Source organism: Haliotis cracherodii, unplaced genomic scaffold, assembly GCF_022045235.1.
Source record: "Haliotis cracherodii isolate W230 unplaced genomic scaffold, xgHalCrac1.p SCAF_8, whole genome shotgun sequence".
Lineage (NCBI taxonomy): Eukaryota > Metazoa > Mollusca > Gastropoda > Lepetellida > Haliotidae > Haliotis > Haliotis cracherodii.
In genome coordinates this window covers 57,478,396-57,497,122 of record NW_027266341.1, presented here as the reverse complement: position 1 = coordinate 57,497,122, position 18,727 = coordinate 57,478,396, and the positions used below count along the sequence as shown (strand labels likewise).

The window sequence follows — 18,727 nt, the reverse complement described above, 5'->3', positions numbered from 1 at the left end:
TGTATTCACAACATTGAAATTACATAATATTTTGGACAATTTTAAAACGGCAAAACAAGGTTTGCTCACAAGTGGTATGTGCCATACATCCACTATTTTATAGTTAGGATAAGGGGAAGGGGCGTTCGCTGGTGTTTTCATTTTTTTAATACATTTTTTTCACGCAATGTTCCAGTCTTATATTGTTTTTCTCTGTAATGGAGGCGAGTTAGTTCTGCTTTACCATCGACTCATTATTTGTCTGTCTGTCATTGGACTTTTTTGTAAAAGCTGAGTACAAAGATTTCATTTGTTTTGAACTTTAGTCCACTCCACTCCACTCCACTCCACTCCACTCCACTCCGCACCGCTCCTCTCCACTCCACACCGCTCCTCTCCACTCCATTCCACTCCACTCCGCTCCACTCCACACCGCTCCACTCCACACCGCTCCAATCCACTCCACTCCACCACTCCACTCCACTCCACCACTCCACTCCACTCCACTCCACTCCACTCCGCACCGCTCCGCTCCACTCCACTCCACTCCTCTCCACTCCGCACCGCTCCTCTCCACACCGCTCCACTCCACTCCACTCCACTCCACTCCGCACCGCTCCACTCCACTCCACTCCACTCCACCACTCCACTCCACACCGCTCCACTCCACTCCACTCCACTCCACTCCACTCCACTCCACTCCACTCCACTCCGCACCGCTCCTCTCCACTCCACACCGCTCCGCTCCACTCCACTCCACTTCACCACTCCTCTCCACTCCACTCCGCACCGCTCCTCTCCACTCCACACCGCTCCACTCCACTCCACTCCACCACTCCTCTCCACTCCACTCCGCACCGCTCCGCTCCACTCCACTCCACTCCGCTCCACTCCACTACACTCAACTCTACTCAACTCAACTCCAGCCCGCTCCGCTCCACTCCACTCCTATCCACTCCACTCCACTCCACTCCACTCCGCTCCACTCAACTTCAGCCCGCTCCGCTCCACTCAACTCCACTCCACTTCACCCCACCCCGCTCCTCTCCAATCTACTCCTCTCCACTCTACTCCACTCCACTCCACTCCACTCCGCCAGAGTATAACTTAAATTCAGCCCTTAGATTCAGGTGAAAAATGTTTTGATAAATACTAATGAGAGTTACCTCGACTTGTATGGTGATACGAGTATGGTAGTGTTGTTTGTACACACCCTGAGTGAGAAGAGCGGTTCACCTTCGTGTGTTGTCATATAAAATATACATAGTGATATCGTTTTCATATCTATACACACAAAAACATTTTAGAGCTATCAATTTACCTGCTTTTTGCCTATTATTACAGTTTCAGATGCTGCAATAAATTAGACTCTTTCGTTATTTAATGTGACAGTCCTTATCTATCCGATCTCAATGGTTACAATACCTAGTGCTAGACATTGAAATAAATCATCTGTTTTTGCAATTCAAATAGAGCACAAGTGTAGGCTTGGATTGACTTGTGGCGAAAACAGGTTAATCTCTGTACCATCATTCAGCCTGGAGATATAAACCATTCTTGCTTAGAGAAGATATATGGGCGACAGTCTCTGCTTGAATATGATAAACGTTATCAAACATTTTAGAGTGTTCTCCAGAACCTAGCAAATCACTGGTTTGGGGACACGCTATTACTTATTCTTATAAATGAACAATTAACTCACGTTGTAATTCAACTCGTATATAATATAACGTATCTGTATATAACATAAATGATGTATATGTATATATTATTGCAAATTGTTACTAGAATTAATGTGCTGTGTGTAAACGTTTCATTTGTGTACGTGCTTAATAATAGGCCATTCATATTGCGCTGTATTTCCATACCACACAGGGGCATGCTCAAATCCCAACACCATTGTACACAGGTCAGTGGATCAGTATGCAAGTGATTTTCATTCTCAGCTCCCTAGGTAGTATACAACTCAAGCTGTCTGTGTGTCTCTTGAGTTTTAACGGTCACATTACATAGACCATCCCATCCTACCGGGTACCCATTCACTGCTTGGTGAACAGTGGCATATTTTAAACAAAGAGTATTGCCTGAGGAATGGGCTACATGTTCGTAAGAAATTAGTTGTAGGACGGAGCATATAGACTATGAATTATGCATATACCGAGTAAGCTGCATATACATTTGGCATGAGTGAGTATGCATATGACCTACAATAGAGTGCATATGACCTACAATGTTGCACGTAATTACATGGCCTGATAAGTGTGCGTGCATATACAGAAGCCGAGTCTTTACCCATCTGTACTCAAGCCTGAATACCAGCATTACACATGTTATATGTTGAACTGGATTTGGATACTATATCTATTACTTTGCATAGTGACCGCCTCCGTGGTCTAGTGGTAGAGCGTCCGCCCGGATAGCGAGAGGTCCGGGATTGGATCCCCGGCCGCGTCATACCAAAAGATGTTAAAGATGGTACTTGTTGTTACCCTACCTGGTGCTCGGCATAAGAGAGCTAAAACAAGGACTGGTCGGCTCAGAGACAGTACACTGTTTTTAAGTGGGATATTCATGTAAAACTGCTGCATGGTATCTCAGTGGGCTAGCATTATAAAATTGTCATTAGTCCGGACTAGTACAAGCAGCCACGCACACACACGCTATATAAGTGCAATAATCTTGGACGCGACATTAAACCCCATGTCACCTCACCTTTGTATAGTAAGGCTACCTAGATGTGATTCTTTAAGTGTTTCTAAGTATTGCATAGGCCTATTCTGGTGGTCTCTAGGACGATGCTTACAATGGTTATAAACGCGTATTGACACACATCAGTGACCATGTTACAGGTATAAGTTAGTCTCCACTAAAAGAACCTGACAGTTCCATTAGACAGAATAAACAGCCTGTCCCTGGCCTTGCTGGGTCGTCAGCTGGGATCTCTGTAAACACGTGTAGTCAGTCCTGACAGCTGTTGTTCCAACTTTGAAGCAAACGTGGGATGTGATTTATCTTGCACCGCTGATCCTACGATAATATTTTTTTCAACGTGGATCAACTTTCTTTTGGTCGTAAAAATACTCTTTCAACTTTGATAACGATAACTCTGATAGCTACCTGAAACTTTCCTGGATACATTCTCAAAATGTTTTTATTTATCATTATTTAATGTTTTGTGTATATGTTTGCGCGTGTGTATGAGCTTGTGCGTGTGCGTGTGCGTGTGCGTGTGCGTGTGCGTGTGTATATATATGTGTGTGCGTTTGTGTTTGCGTGCGTGCGTGTGTCTCTGTGTGTGTATGTATATGCGTGTGTGTATATGTAGGAATGATTTTCAGAAAATTGTTTTAATGTTTGACAGACGTCAGGTAACTGGTTAAGGTATGAATGAGTTAATTGGGCGTCACTCCATTTTTGTCACGTACACAAGAGTTGCACAGTCTCTAAGGCAATAATTGTTAGTTTAAATCATAATTCCTACATTATGTAAATGATAAGAACAAGTTGCCCCTATAAGAGACTGGAGTTCTCAGTACTGTCCACATGTGGCCTGTTAAATAATAAGTTTAATAAACCCAAAGTCCAGATTCGATTATTTACAGACCGCCGTCATATAGCTAGTAAGATTCTTTACCTGTCTAGGAGTGAGTGTGTGAGTTTGGTTTTACGCCGTTTTACGGACAGAAAATGGGCTTCACACATTGTACCCATGTCGGGAATCGAACCCGGGTCTTCGGCGTGACGAGCGAACGCTTTAACCACTAGGCTTCCCGACCGCCCCTAATAAACCCAACTCCACACAATGCTGATGCTGAATATAAAGAAACAGTTAAAATATTTGTCAAAACTATTAGACCTGATATGTTTTAACGAACAATATAAAATCATAGCATGTCAATAAGTGACAGTTACCACGAGTACAGGTGAGATGGGGACAGCCCAAGGGCCACACATGTACAGTAGACTACGTTTATAACGAACACGCTAATAACGAACTGACGGATATAGCGAACTTATTTTTAGTCCCGGCCATTTGATATATATATGCTGTAAACATACTGTATATATGCTTATAACGAACTACGGTTATTACGAACTATAATTAGTGGTCCCTTTGAGTTCGTTATAACCGTAGTTTACTGTACATGTAATCGGACCAAAGGGCCAACAGCACGACCTTTCAGGAATGAATAACGGAGTCGATACTGTTCATTGTAATTTGATCAGGCAGTTTATCTTCAAGAACGACAAATGTTTGCCGTAAAGCAAATGAGGCGGTTCTTGCACTGATCATTCAGCGCGCACAAGCCATTTGGGACATTGCAGTTGCTTGAATCAGTGGGATCTTTCCTGACGGACAGAAAGCTGGATGACAGGCGGGGCGGCTAAGCAGCCCTATCACTGATAATTCAAGACACCTTATTTCACTCTTCCTTGGTTAGGAGAGGGGATTGAAGTCTCAAGTAATTGGTTTTCCTTAGTCCCTTAATCACGTTGCTAACAGAACCTGTTTGAAATACTGTACGTAATCCAGATCGAAATAAGGTGTCAGGGAAGTATCAGAGTGTGCGATAGAGGTTTTAGGTGAAACGTTAAGTAGCCTTGTCCTAAGTTAATCACTGAGATGTGATTTGAATGGGGAAAAAGCCTCATTTTAGAGAAAGGCTTTTCAGAGCCGTAAATCTGTTTAAATGTTGGAATTGGGCGAGGGAGGGAGCTTTGTCTAACGCGGTATTGAACAGTATAGCACGGCGTGTCAGCTTGATGTTTGAGGAATGATGCAGTTCTTGCCACTTTGGTACAACCCACTAACACTGTGTGGTGCTGACAAACATAAAACATAAATCTAGTAGGAAATACAGGATTTCAACTCGCGATCATAAGTTTCTGGTACATCAAAGGGGCGTAACTCTGCATAGTAAATTGGACAACAACCCTACTTGTCAGAACTGTATTGTCTGTCGGAATGGTGAACACGTTTCACTCAAGTGAGAATGAGTTGGGAATTAGCCCCGCTTTGTCAGTATTATTATGGTGCGTTGGCTTAATTCAAGTCAGAGTACGCTAAACGATTTAAGAACCACCCGATTCTTTCATATTACTGTGGTTAATTTATCATATCATGTTGTGACAGCTTAACTGTAGTTTTATGAAAAGATCGCGTGGTTCTTAACTTGTTTTGAGTAGTATATTTTGGTGAAACCAATGAGAACGGATACTGTACTGACAGACCAAGTATCATATTCTTGACGAACTCCATACTCGAACCACAATCGGTGGATCCTGGAGAGATGTTTCTGCTGAGATGTTGTTATCTGTGACATTTATACTCCCAAATGCATCTTGCTGCTGTTGTAGACATACGTGAATTGTTTACTTCCATGTACCACAGCTGGTTTTTCCTGAGAATGTAAAGGTTGATTGGCTGTAGTATGGTACAAGAACTCAGCAAACTGCGGCGGCTTAGATTAAAGAGAAGCTCGTTCTGCCTCCTGAAATAGAAGTTTTAACGTAAGTGAGTGAGTTGAGATTTATGCCACAGTATACAGTTATGTTGAAAAAGGTAAAATGCAGGTCGTCATCTGATATTACCTTGCTAAAACCCACGAACACGAAGCCGTATTTAGTAAAAATGAGAGCAAAATATGTTCTTTTCAGGGAATTCCAGAGCCTGCGTCTGATCGGCCATCGTGCCTAAACGCAAAAATTAAACGTCAATGACAGAAAATAACCAGTCTCGATTATCTCCGAAAAAAACGTGTTGTTAAAGGCAAAAAAGCGGTGAAAATAATATGAATGGATCCCTGAAAATCAGTGATAACACCAGATGTCCTGTCCTAAAATAATATTTTATCCACAAAAACAAAGTTCACTCATTTAAAACTATATATCAAATGAAAACTCAAACGGAGACCAGAACAATGCTTAATTTCAGGTTATCTAGACTTGCCAAATCATACTTGACTTAAGTTTGACTTTCTTGATATATTCCCTAGAGTATGGGTGACAGACAAGTTCTTCCCCAGCACCCGCTACTGATACAATTTGCGTTGGAAGGAACATCAGTACCACAAAAAGTATTCCTGTGTGCATTAATAAAATAACATCCACACTGGAAGCCACATAAAATGTCATGTTATATTTATTTAATCGCCAAATGCCATGTACCGTTACATATTGGTAAATCTTTGTGTCATGTAAATACTGTAACATGATATGCTAACTACTATTATTATAATAAACACAGAGACCACCTGAGTGTTCAGTCATACGCTCCATTCTATTATACACTGTTTTTCTTCGGAAGTATGTAATAAATCTCGCAGCACTATGTTTTGACGTTAGTCTTTTGCTTATGTGCAGACGCACCGAATAATGGCAAGTAAAAACAAACTAAAGTACATGAGGCAAATGGCTTGCATGAGCCTAGCAGAAACTCATGGCGTGCTGCCATAGGATTTCCCGCGAGACTCTACATGCAGCTTAGAGCCTGAGGATCCGTGATCTAAACGAAATGGGTAAACCATCATACCTTATCTTTGAAATGGCTTGTTACACGATGGCTCCGTCATCTGACCCATTTCAACGTGGAAGTCAAAGCGTAAGTACGGTTTTACGCCGCAATATTCCAGCAAGTAATTAACCTTGTTACAGCATCTTCAAGAGAGCTTTTGACTAGATCAATCATGGTCTAATCGCATTTGAACAGTTTTTAATAGGAAAATGTGCCATACAAATTCTAAATTGAATTAAGTTAAATTGAATTAAATTTAGTTAAATTAAATTAAATTTAGTTTAATTTTATTTAATTTCATTAAACTATAAAACATTTGTGATTGACATCACGGGACAACGTGGTCACGTTGCCTAAACGCTACTTATATACTGGATGATGTCAACGAGGAGATTTTGAAAATTAAGTTGAAAAAAATGTTCATAGTTTCTTAACCAAATTCAAATGTTCATGATTGTGTTAGAATTTTTCAGAAATAGGCTTGCACTATGACACTGAGGGAAATAAACACATAGACTTTAACCCATGTGGGAATCGAAACCGGGTCCTCGGCGTGATGTGGGAACACTTTAACCATTAGGCTAGGACACAGCCACTAGTATGTGATATATGAGCGTAGTTATGTAGCCATTGTATGAAGGTATTACAAAATAAACATTGAAACGTTTGCACAGTATTTACAAATTCTGGCGAAGCAGTCTTCTGTGAAGCATTTCCCGAGGACGTGGAGTACGTTATCAATTTTTGTGTAGACAAGATGGGGCGGGATATGAATAACAGTCCTGATCATTAACACGTCTTATAGCTAAAATGGATAGAATTATCATTAAGCCGCCCGCATGTTATCAGAAATGAGCGGCCACTGTAACTTGATGATGCCCTCACATTGCATGACAACAGGCCATTATCAAGTCCGTTGTTAGTTGACGTCATTGGGATAGGGAAAGGTGACGTCACGTTCAAAAGAGACGTCATCTGGTTTGCTTTATGACGTTTCCAGCGTTATAACAGCGTTACCCTTATAATACCGATGTGACACGACGGGTGGTTTATTCACCTGGATACTCTTATGACATGGCTGATGGTGTATTCACGTGGCTAATTTTGCTGGAAAATCATTTGTGAAAATTGTTTGGACAAGGATGGATTGTTGCTAAACAAAACCCCAGTCGTCTAAGGCGTGCCAATAATACATGATAGTGGGTTTGAATCCAAGATTCGCTCTGATTTCGGTTCTAGGCTTATCACCACCATATTCATGCTCGTGGGTTTCACCAAAGTGGTAAACGTCTGAGACCTGCATCACTTCTGGCTTTGCTCCCACATCAATCTGACACGCCGTGATATAACTGAAATACTGTTTAAAGCAGCATTAAACCAAACTCACTCACTATAAACCCAAACAAGGTGCACCATTATCAATACAAACATTAAGTGTATAGATCTCGGTTACACTATTCAAAAGAGTCCATCATTGCAAGAAAAAGCTGAATGCATTAACTACATCAATGCTACAAAGAACACCACCCTTGTGTGAAACATATGCAAGCCTTCACTACCTTCGTACACGGGGGATCCCACTTACCAACCATGCCCATGATTGTTCCTGTACAAACCACAAGCTGAAGACCCACTGGTTTATCTTTATAGCGCTATAATTCACAGCCCGGCTATAAAGATTTACCTTGACTACCGAAGGCAGCTATGTCTGTACAATCACCGCACTGCTGAACATCACAGTGGCAGCGTAGCATGATAAGGTTGTTTTCAGCTACTTCTGTATGTCCCTCTAAGTGCAGCCTCCTCATCTGTTAGATATGTCTCCAGATGGAGCCTGATACCGGCAATACCTCGTACTATAGGAATGGTCAAGAGGCCAGGTTCATTGTTCCATTCCGCCATTTCTTGTTCGGATTCCAGGACACAAATACTGACATTCTATACTTGATCAGGGATGATGTGATATAACATTATTTGAACAAGTTTCATATTTGCTGTTGATAAAGAAATAATAATGGTAGACCGAACATGAATGGAGACGTTTTTTCTTATCATCGTGTGATCTGACAAAGATGCTTTTTTCATATTGGCGCATTATCACAAGATGATATAAACGAAGGTATTTGACAAGAAAATACAACTATTCCATTTATTATCAATGTTTTTTTCTTATCGATCTTCACGATCTGACTCTGAACCTCACATTGGCATAGGCAGACTTAAGCTCCAGTAAAACAGATATTTCACACAAGTGAGATAACTATTTATTATTTTGAGATAAATTCCGTTTTTCGTCACTGATTACATTATAAATATCACTCTACGTGCTCTCAGTCGTGCGAGAGACGCACGTGTGCAACAAAGAGAAGGGACAAATATGATTTCTTACTGTTCAGTCGCTACCTGTAGGATTCGTTGGGTGTGAAAAAAAATATATGTCGGGGGCAGGTGTCACATAACGACGAATATTTGTTATACGAATGAAAAATATATGCTTAGCATTGAAATAGAGGAATAAATCACTGATAGATTAGTTCTCTTAAATATCATTCAAATCGGCATTAAAAATCCCTCACTCAATATACAAATGCTCTTATATAATGGGGGTACTACTGTCCTATCGCAGACAGCTCAATCACCGCAGTCACAGTGACCCAGTCTTCCTAGGGGCTGCAATTCGCTGTGCAGAGTTGCGTCCCTCTGGCCAGGCCACACACATTGTGTGTGTGTGTGTGTGTGTGTGTGTGTGTGTGTGTGTGTGTGTGTGTGTGTGTGGAGGGGGGGGAGTTGTTGGGGTGGGGTGGGTGGGTGGGAGGATGCACGGATGGCCCAGTTGTCCAAGGCGCCGCGATTCGCTGTGCAGAGTTGCGTCCCTTTGGCATGCCAGAAACCTATGATTGTGGGTTCGAACCCCGGTTCGCCCCGTATATGTTTCTAGGTTTGTCAGCACCATACCCGTGCTCGTGGGTTTCACCGATGTGGTAAACGTCTGAGACCTCCATCACTTCGAGCGTTCCTCCCACATTAAGCTGACACGCCGTGAATCTGGAATACTGTTAAAAGCGACGTTAAACCCAACTCACTCACTGCATCGGAATGCGCCTTCTCCAACAAAATCTTGGTTTCATTTGAAAGAGTAAAATATAGGTCTTCGCCTATTACTCACAGGTTATCATGACCGTTGCATACGACAAGAAATTGAATATCACGAGGACATTTTTCTGAGCTTTTAACATCCCACACAGGGGTCACTTCAAAGTCATGTATAAAAGTACACATGGCACGGTATGTAGTCATATGTAGTCTACAAAGTAGATCTATAATGGTGAACTTCGTTGAAAGGTTGAAAAAATGTTGAACAGGAATACTTTAAGTTGCTGAAGTTGCTCGAGTGATTCTATTCACTCCATTGCCCCTTCAAGTTTCATTCTGTCTAAGTGTACACATCCTCTTCCTGTCCGCCGGAAGCTAATGTTGTTTTTTCGTTTTGTTATTACCAGCGCCGCATGTCTGAATGCACACTGTTCAATAAAGTGTTGTCCAGGAGAGAGCGTCATACAGTCACGCATGTTGAATTCTGGATCTGATAAATGGAATTTCAGTGTTTGAGCTGTTATATTTGTTCGATGACACATTTACATTTGATTTAATTGGTATTTGTAAAAAATGATGATCAATCCACTTTTTATGTTGAGGGCGTATATCTTCGTATATACAAACCCGTGTTTGTTTCTAGTGGCAACGGAATAATAGTGTTGAGTATTGGAATTCCAAAACAGAAACGTTGTCTGGAGTCACCTGACTTCATCGAACTGCAAAAAATGACGGTTCCAAAGGGAAGTGGAATGGTGGTTCCAAAAGACAAGACATCCGGTTACAAGACTTAATGAGTGATGGATTTAACGCTGCTTTGAATACCAATACAGTTCTAATACGGCGTGTCAGCTTAATGTGGGAATAAAATCCAAAGATATGACACTCGTGTAACCTAAGTAAAGTCCAGGTAAAGACTTTTTGCAGGTAAAGAGTAAGACTCAAACATGCATTGTAGCAGAGGTATTGTCCTTGTTTTGTGAAAACACTCAAGTTAAAGGATTGACGACACACAGTCCAATACCATTGTGTCGAACTTTGATTTGTCGAACTCACGGATGTCTGGAAATAGAAGCTTGGTCCCTACGGTTTCCTTCTTTATTCATTCATCGGTTGTGTCAAATCTCGGGTAATACGAAGTATTTACGTAGGTCCCTTCAACTTAGACACATCGGTGTTTGACTACAGTGACAAAACATAAAATGTTTGTCAATGAACATACATGTATAAACGAAAATAATAACCACAGCATGCCCTTCTTCAGGGAACATATATCAGCCGCTCTCACAGAAACAAGCGTTTATTCTTGGATGTTGACTTTAGGGAAATAAAATGCAGAGGTTTAATTTCATTGCGCTAAGTTAACAACCGCTGATGTTTTAGGAGAACATCGTTCGACGAGAATATTAAACCATAAAGTTTGCTGAGCCTAAAGTATCAATATTAATATTCCGCCAGGAGCATTCTGTGTATTACAATAACTTTGTTGCCCTTCATTCGACCCTAAAAGACATTAATATTCTTAATGATGAGTCGAATCTGGTAGGATTACAGAAAATCGAAGTGAACAAAAATATGAATGTCATGGACTCAGAATTTGAAAAATGGTCCTGCAACTGGAACTGAGTATCGACCAAAGCTTGGTTAGAAGTTCACATCCATGTCCAACTTGATTATTAACCCAGCCAGGACAAACATAAGTATCAATATATCAACACGTTATTATTACGACAATGTGGTTTCAGCATCTGCTAGTATATAAACGTTTTATTCGGTTTACAAATGTCTTTCAAATACCTTCTAACCTAATGCCGAAGTCCTAATGACCTATTTCGGAGAAAGACCATATTGATTTCAATAACTCAATAATATTACCATTAGCACCGACGCACAACAAAATCAGAATTTAAATCCACTGGTTTCATTTTCGTTTACAGCAAGGTACTGGCTAATTGATACTTTCAAGCACGTTGATGCCTTAGGTAAACCAACAAGAACGGATGACAATTTTGAAACTAAGAATTATAGTACAGAAACGAATCTTTGATTCGCACCCACTGATCCTTACGGTAACAGAACGCAGCTTATTCATGCGCCGATGCGACATATGTGATAGAATGCCACTGAATGATTGAGGGGATGGGTTTAGCGCCTCTTTGAACTATACTTCAGCGTGAGGATAGATGAAAGTGACGCAGGTCGTTGACCACACGTGTTTGATGATGACACATCTGAAAACAATATTTGGAGCATGGATTTGAAGCCACGATCTGCCAACCCGATCCATTTGGTCTTAATAGGCTGATAGGGACCTTTTCTAACTCGGAGCGCATGCATCGGTAGCCATGAACCTATTATTAACATGAAGGTATATAATTATCTCCCGAATAACTTCGACACAGAACCAGAAAAGTGGAAAACATAGATTTTATTACATTTAAAAATGCTACATCATAAGAGTTAGAAACTATTTTGGGGGTGGCTTAATGAAATATGAACGTCTCATAACTTGTCGAGATCTGTTTGTTAAAGCATGAAGATTTGGCGAGACACCGTTCTTGTATTACGAAAGTATACCTTTCCCAGTATACTACTGTCATCTATTTACAGAACACGCTTAACAGCTCGTTGATTTCAATCATATTGAACATATACCCTTCCAGCATTTCTATGACATGAACTTCATTAGAGAATGGTACCAGAGAATCATAACTCAAACACATCATAAGTTTGAGTTACTTTTGAGATGAAAATTGTATTTGCAATAACTTTTAGATGACCATGGATAATGAGCTGAGACAGTTCAAACACATTCCTACATCACGAAAGTCGCCCTACGACATGTACACATTTTATCAATTACTGAAAAAAATGTTCGGACGATGTTGTTCAATCCAGGAGAAATCAATGCATGATAATGAACACAGAAAACACCTTTTGAAGTTGTATGAGCTAGAATTGACTTAAACAAATTACATTTAGTCCTGGCGTGGAGGACTTCAACTGGAAAGACTGGAAGTTACATTAAGTCAATAGCATAGTTTGTTCATTACCAAGCTTCAAGAAACAACAACCGGCTTATATCGTCAAACATGTTAAAACGCTTTCGTTGATGCAGAACGAAGTTCCTGAAACAATTAACAGTTAAAAACTTCTTCTTCTACTTGTACATATTATCCTGGCATTTGTGGAGTCTCCGACCTCTGTGATGACACGAAAAGGACACTGTTCTTATGCATGGTTCAGAACTAAACAATCCTCATCAAAACTTTACAACCGCTCTAATGGGATGAGATATAAACAAGCCAATAGCTTTCAGTGGAGATGTTTTGCACCAATGGTCATAACTTCAGGATGAAAAGTGCACATTATTTTTTAAAAACCTTTATCATCAAATCCCACAGGAAAATGCTTTCATGGGTCACAGTACACCAACTGTGGATGATATAATCATTAGGATTACTCGGTATACAACAGTTGTTCATATAAGAGTTCCATAATCGATATAAGGCTGCAGTGAGTGTGTGTGCTTGGGCCATGATCAACTGCTGAATTAACTGCCAGATTCGCCGATTAAGCTCCTGTGAAGGTAAAGAGGCATGGACCAGTGAAATTAAGAATGAAATGTGTTCGTGACGTGTGCGTTCAGCTGTCGGCTGGTTGTTTGAGTTGGTGTCACTTGAACAGATAAGTATGACACAAGTGCATGTATGATGCCATGATTACCCGCTGCTATCATCAGAGAACATATTTAGCCGGTGGTCTTGTTCTGGGTGACCCAGAGTTGGATCAATATGTGCAGGAGGGTTGCAGGTAGTACCGGGTACACCAATTAGAAAACACTGTTAAGTTTACATTCGACCATATTGTACTGTTGGGGAAGTCATACTGATCCCATATGCGACCACCTGATCACCAGTTATTAAAGCGAGAGAGAGAGAGAGAGAGAGAGAGAGAGAGAGAGGGGAGGGAGGGCGAGAGAGAAAGAGAGAGATATTTTCAGCTTCTAGACCATCAGCTCAGCTACATTTATGAATACCTATTCAGAATAATAACAGAATATATAATTTTATTAATTTTCTTCCATATATAACGGTCCCTTTCCAATATGCTCCACTTCAAACAATATCTTGTTTAATGCTCGTGTTATCCATATTCACAATGTATACATCTTAAACAGCATGTTATATAGATTGAGTATCCCAAATGGGAATAAAACAATGTCTTGCAACCAGTCATTATTATTAGATGTCTGTAAGATTCAGTCACTATTTAAAACCCTGTTTGCGGACACGTTATTACCTGTCTCTCTCAATATTTCACTTCACCTTCAAGGCCATCACCTGGTACGTAATGGTTGGTAAATAGACTTGCATTGATATGCTCTGTTTGGCCATCTTTACCTGACCCGATGTTGAAATAATTGAAGAGGTTCTAGAAGAGTCCATACATTTTAGTGCATATGTGTTGGTCCAGGTGTGGCCCAGCGCAAGTTGCTGTACAGAGTTACGTCCCTTCGCCGTTATAGGATCTGGTGATCGTGGGTTCGAATCCTAGATTCATCCTGATTTGATTATGTTTCGTTATATCTCAGCACAAAAAAATCGGTACAGTGATAAACGTCGACGACCCGCGATATTAATATGAAAGCTCATTTTTTGAAGAGTGTTGATATTAAATTTCGCCACTCTGTATATACACGTCGATTATGACTACTATGACGTCCTAATATTGATGACATTATTTTTACGTTTGGCAACAACCGGTTACGTTGGATGAATAACGAGAATAATCTTCAGATACCAACGAACACTACTAAAAAATAAAGCAGATGGCAAAGCTGACAGTCTCACTCCTAAATACAATGATTGTGGTTAAGCAATTTTTAATTTGTAATGTTCTGTAACTATTTAGACCAATTTCTTAGTGTGGAAATAAGTCAGACGCATCTCCGAGATGAAAACCGTAATTGCAAAAATTACACTGCCTTTACCCCACATTTGCATGTTTTATGAGTTAACGGGAATGAAACCACGGTTATAACTCCTCGTCAGAACCCAATGAAGTAGGAAAATGCACGTAATAAAGGGTAATGTTACACATCGTGCTTTTGAATTTCCATTCTGGCCAAGATCCAACATGTACATAAAAGCCTACTTGTTACCTAACGCAGTACAAGCGATACTTGAAGGCTGTGGCGTCTTCTTCTGGTTCTCCTATTATTGCCATGGGGAGCCATCAGGCCGGTGATGACGGACCTGGCATTGCTCATAATTGCTCATACACTGAGGGGAGCCAATGTCCTCCAAAATGATTTGGCCCGTTTTCGATGTGATCTCATTATCACGTTGCTATTGTAGACATTTTTCAGATGTTGCAGAGAATATAGTTTCTTTATCCGTTTGTTTAGCAGTTATCAGCTATTCATCTGTTAGCATCATATTGAGTATATGCTCTTTGCCATCAGCTGCTTACGGAGCAGCCTAGTGGTAAAAGTAGTCGTTCATCACGCCGAACAGAAATTGGTGGTGTTTTCGGGGGGCCGCCATCTTGTTTTCCAAAACCCGAACCGGATTTTGTTTACGATATGGGATCCTTATTCAAAGTTCGCGTTCAATAAATTAAAGTAAAAGCGTTTGTACATTAAGAGAGATTGGTATGTAGATTTTAAAAATAGTTTTAAAAAATTTGATTTGTAGTCAATCCTCGATGTATATGTGATCTGTTAATTCTACAGCACACATTGGCAGACTTTTCAAACGGGACGCTCCGTTTCCCCCAGTAGTGACATTTAGAAAAAAAAGATATTAAGTTAACAACAGATGGATGAAGTGATACCATAATCAGTTAGTGGAAGACACAGGTCGCTGAACCACATGGGTACAGTGTGATGGGTACAATGATGAAGCCCATTATTGGTGTACCCCAAAATGATATTGCCAAACTCACTTAGTCTTCATCATCAAAATACTGACTTATTGATACTTAAATGCAAGGCAAATCTGGAGTTCAATGCCCCGTGACTCTTATCTGATCTTAGCCGATACTTAACGCCGATACTTTAACATTGACGAGGTTCTTGCCTAGGTTCGTTTGACAGCGTTTTTGTGGTTTCCGGGACCTAATAGGTCCACAGTATACCGTGCTTAAGTATCGTTTGAGAGGGATATCGGGTGGATATAATGGCTGCTTGGTATGAACGGAACAGGATGGGTGATGACCCTCAACAATGACTTCGCTCTATGTGTATTATCCTACCCCGGTTACGTGGACCCCTGCTCACACCATGAAGCACCGATACGGCTGATCCAGTGTCGGTTATTTCTTGACGTGCCATGATTTAGCCGAATATTTCTGACTTCACTCATTGCTTGGGCAATTCATTTTCAAACTCATTTTAAAATCATAATAAATTCTATTGCGTGGCTACCGAACATAATACTATTTTTTCCACTTGCAGTTTTAATGTCATTAAGACTATAAAGCACACAACTGCTTTAAACACTTGAAAATTGGATTTGACCAAAACATTACAACCGTTCAAAATACTGAATACAGTCAACGAAACACTGCAAAAGTAAAGCATAAAATGCAACTATGACACCCGTATCAAAAACATCTTCATCGAATAACCATTTCTTGTTTGTTTAAGTTCTAGCCACCATCAAACAGGGGCGTATACTTTCTTTTTGCAGAAGTTGTTTATTTTCAGATATGTTTATGATTGTACTTCTGTTTACGAATTCAAGCTTCCTTTTTGGATTACTTTTTTCCATTACATAACTTACGATTTAAGAAGTACTTCGTGGTATGTTCTAGAAATCTACTCAGGAGATAGTCGTGTTATTTTATATGCAGTCAATCTTCTCAAATCAGACAGTTTTTAATCCCAATCATTTTTTCAATAGTTATGATGATAACACTGTAATATGTTTACAGCCAGACATTCGTCCACCAAAAATTGGTGGTGTTTTCGGGGGGCCGCCATCTTGCTTTCCAAAACCCGTACCGGATTTTGTTTACGATATGAGATCCTTATTCAAAGTTCGCGTTCAATAAAATGAGTTTTAAAATTTTTGATTTGTAGTCAATCCACGATGTATATGTGATCTGTTAATTCTACAGCACACATTTTTTCAATAGTTATGATGACAACACTGTAATATGTTTACAGCCAGACATTCGTCGAAGAGATGATGTTTTAAAATAGAATGTTGTACATGTTCTTTACACACAACCATGCGTAAACGAAGTTGATATCCCGCATGACAATGAAACTGAATATCATGAGTCCTCGGAAGTGATAATAATGAACGTTGAAATGTATGTAATCTTATTTTACACCCAGGATAAAAATGTGTCTTGGAGCATGATATTCAATTAAATAAGCGCAACCGAACGTTTCATACATTTCCTTATCACGAACCAGGAAGCTCAAGAGTACTGAAAAGCTCTGGGATTTCTTGTCGCTACACCAGTAATAGTGTTAATCCGTATCACATCACGTCAAAACGGGATCCTTACCGCTTCAGTCCCTGTCGGCTTCCCAATGGCTGAGTATGAAGTAATTGCAGGGTTCAGACAGATCGAGACACAGACCCTTGGACATCAATCAAAGAGTTTGAGTGTCACAGACCGAGTCGACAGCCTAGGGTGGAATTTCCTCTCTTAGTCTATTGCTAATGGCTGTATGGAACCTACGACTTCTTGATGGTTGGAACTGAATCATGTTTTGTTTGCAATTGACTTTATTGGAACACTATCTAAAATAATCTAAATTCACTGAAATTCCATATATATTTATACATATATATTTTATCTCATTAAGATATTTCAAATAATCCTTTAAACATATTTAAAAATGTATTTTGTTTCAATTATCGAAGGTTCCCTTAAATTTTACATTTATTTTAAAACTTATGGTTGTAATTAAACCGCGTAGCCTTAGGATCCATGGAACATATTTATCGTGGCCAGTAAAGCATAGGTGTTACACCGAATTGCCAAATGGATTGAACCTGGGCCATAGAGTGGCATGACAATATACCAAGATATGTCAGTCAACAATGTTTCACCATATATATCAATATATACTTCTGTTACTTTTAAGCCATCTCTTTCGGATTATTCCAATGGTGAAGAACAGCGGGAATGAACACAAACGCTACACAAACAGTTCTAAAACTAAACGAAGACCTTGCACTACTTCAAGATACGTAACTGAGACATATGCAATGATCGAAACCATTACCCTACTGATATTTCCACTTAAGTGTTCGGAGGGTGACTGGTGACCATTCTCCTTGTACATGTTTAAGAGGCTCTACCCACAGCTAGCGGTATCCTTCTGGTTTATGAGACTGGTAGACGGCATATGGAGTTCCAGTTTTAGGTACGTTGCTAAAATAGACTCCACTTTAACAAATTTAGGTGATTGTATTTTAAGTGAGAAACATGCTGGTCCAAGGATTTCGAGACCCCTGCTGCAGGATGGGTTCTGTGGCTATGAAATCAAGTGTGGGAGAAGACGTCGAGATATTTACAGAGGCTCTGACGTATTTGCTGCCAGATAATATAATATGGAACATCTTTTGAAATGCGAAAACGTTACTGCAGTCACGCTCCCCACTGGTAAAGCAGATAACACCCACCTATGAATACGGAATTCTTCACGTCTGTCGTTTGGAGTTTAAATCTTGTTTTGTTTGGCTTTGAGAGGGAAATGCAGAAAGGGGCCCAGTATCAATTAGAGATACTGCTACCAACCTGTCATAGGCACAGGCATCTTCTCTAATACTGACCAATACAACCTTCGTCAGTTACTAGTATTAAAATCTGACGCAGAACGGATGTTCTCCAAGCAAATGTCGAAACGTGGGTCAGTAGAGAAGATGAGGTGTTCCTGCTTGTACTAGTCCGGACTGATGCCGATTTATACTGCTAGCACACTGAGATGCCATGCCGCAGTTTAACATAAATACCCCACTCAGACAATGTATATTAACTCCGAGCCGATCAGTCCTTGTTTTAGATTGAGACTCTCAATGCCGAGCGTCAGACAGGGTAACAACAAGTACCATCTTTTAACATCTTTTGGTATGACGCGGCCGGGTATCGAAACCCGGACCTTCCGCTCTCCGG

At 40.3% G+C, this 18,727-nt stretch overlaps 1 protein-coding gene across 5 annotated transcripts in view; it reads left to right on the top strand.

The window, feature by feature from the left end:
- The window catches only part of LOC139449597 (glycine receptor subunit alpha-1-like), a 72,018-nt gene that overhangs the window by 34,095 nt on the left and 19,196 nt on the right, over nt 1-18,727 (top strand). The gene's annotated exons all lie outside the window — the stretch shown is intronic.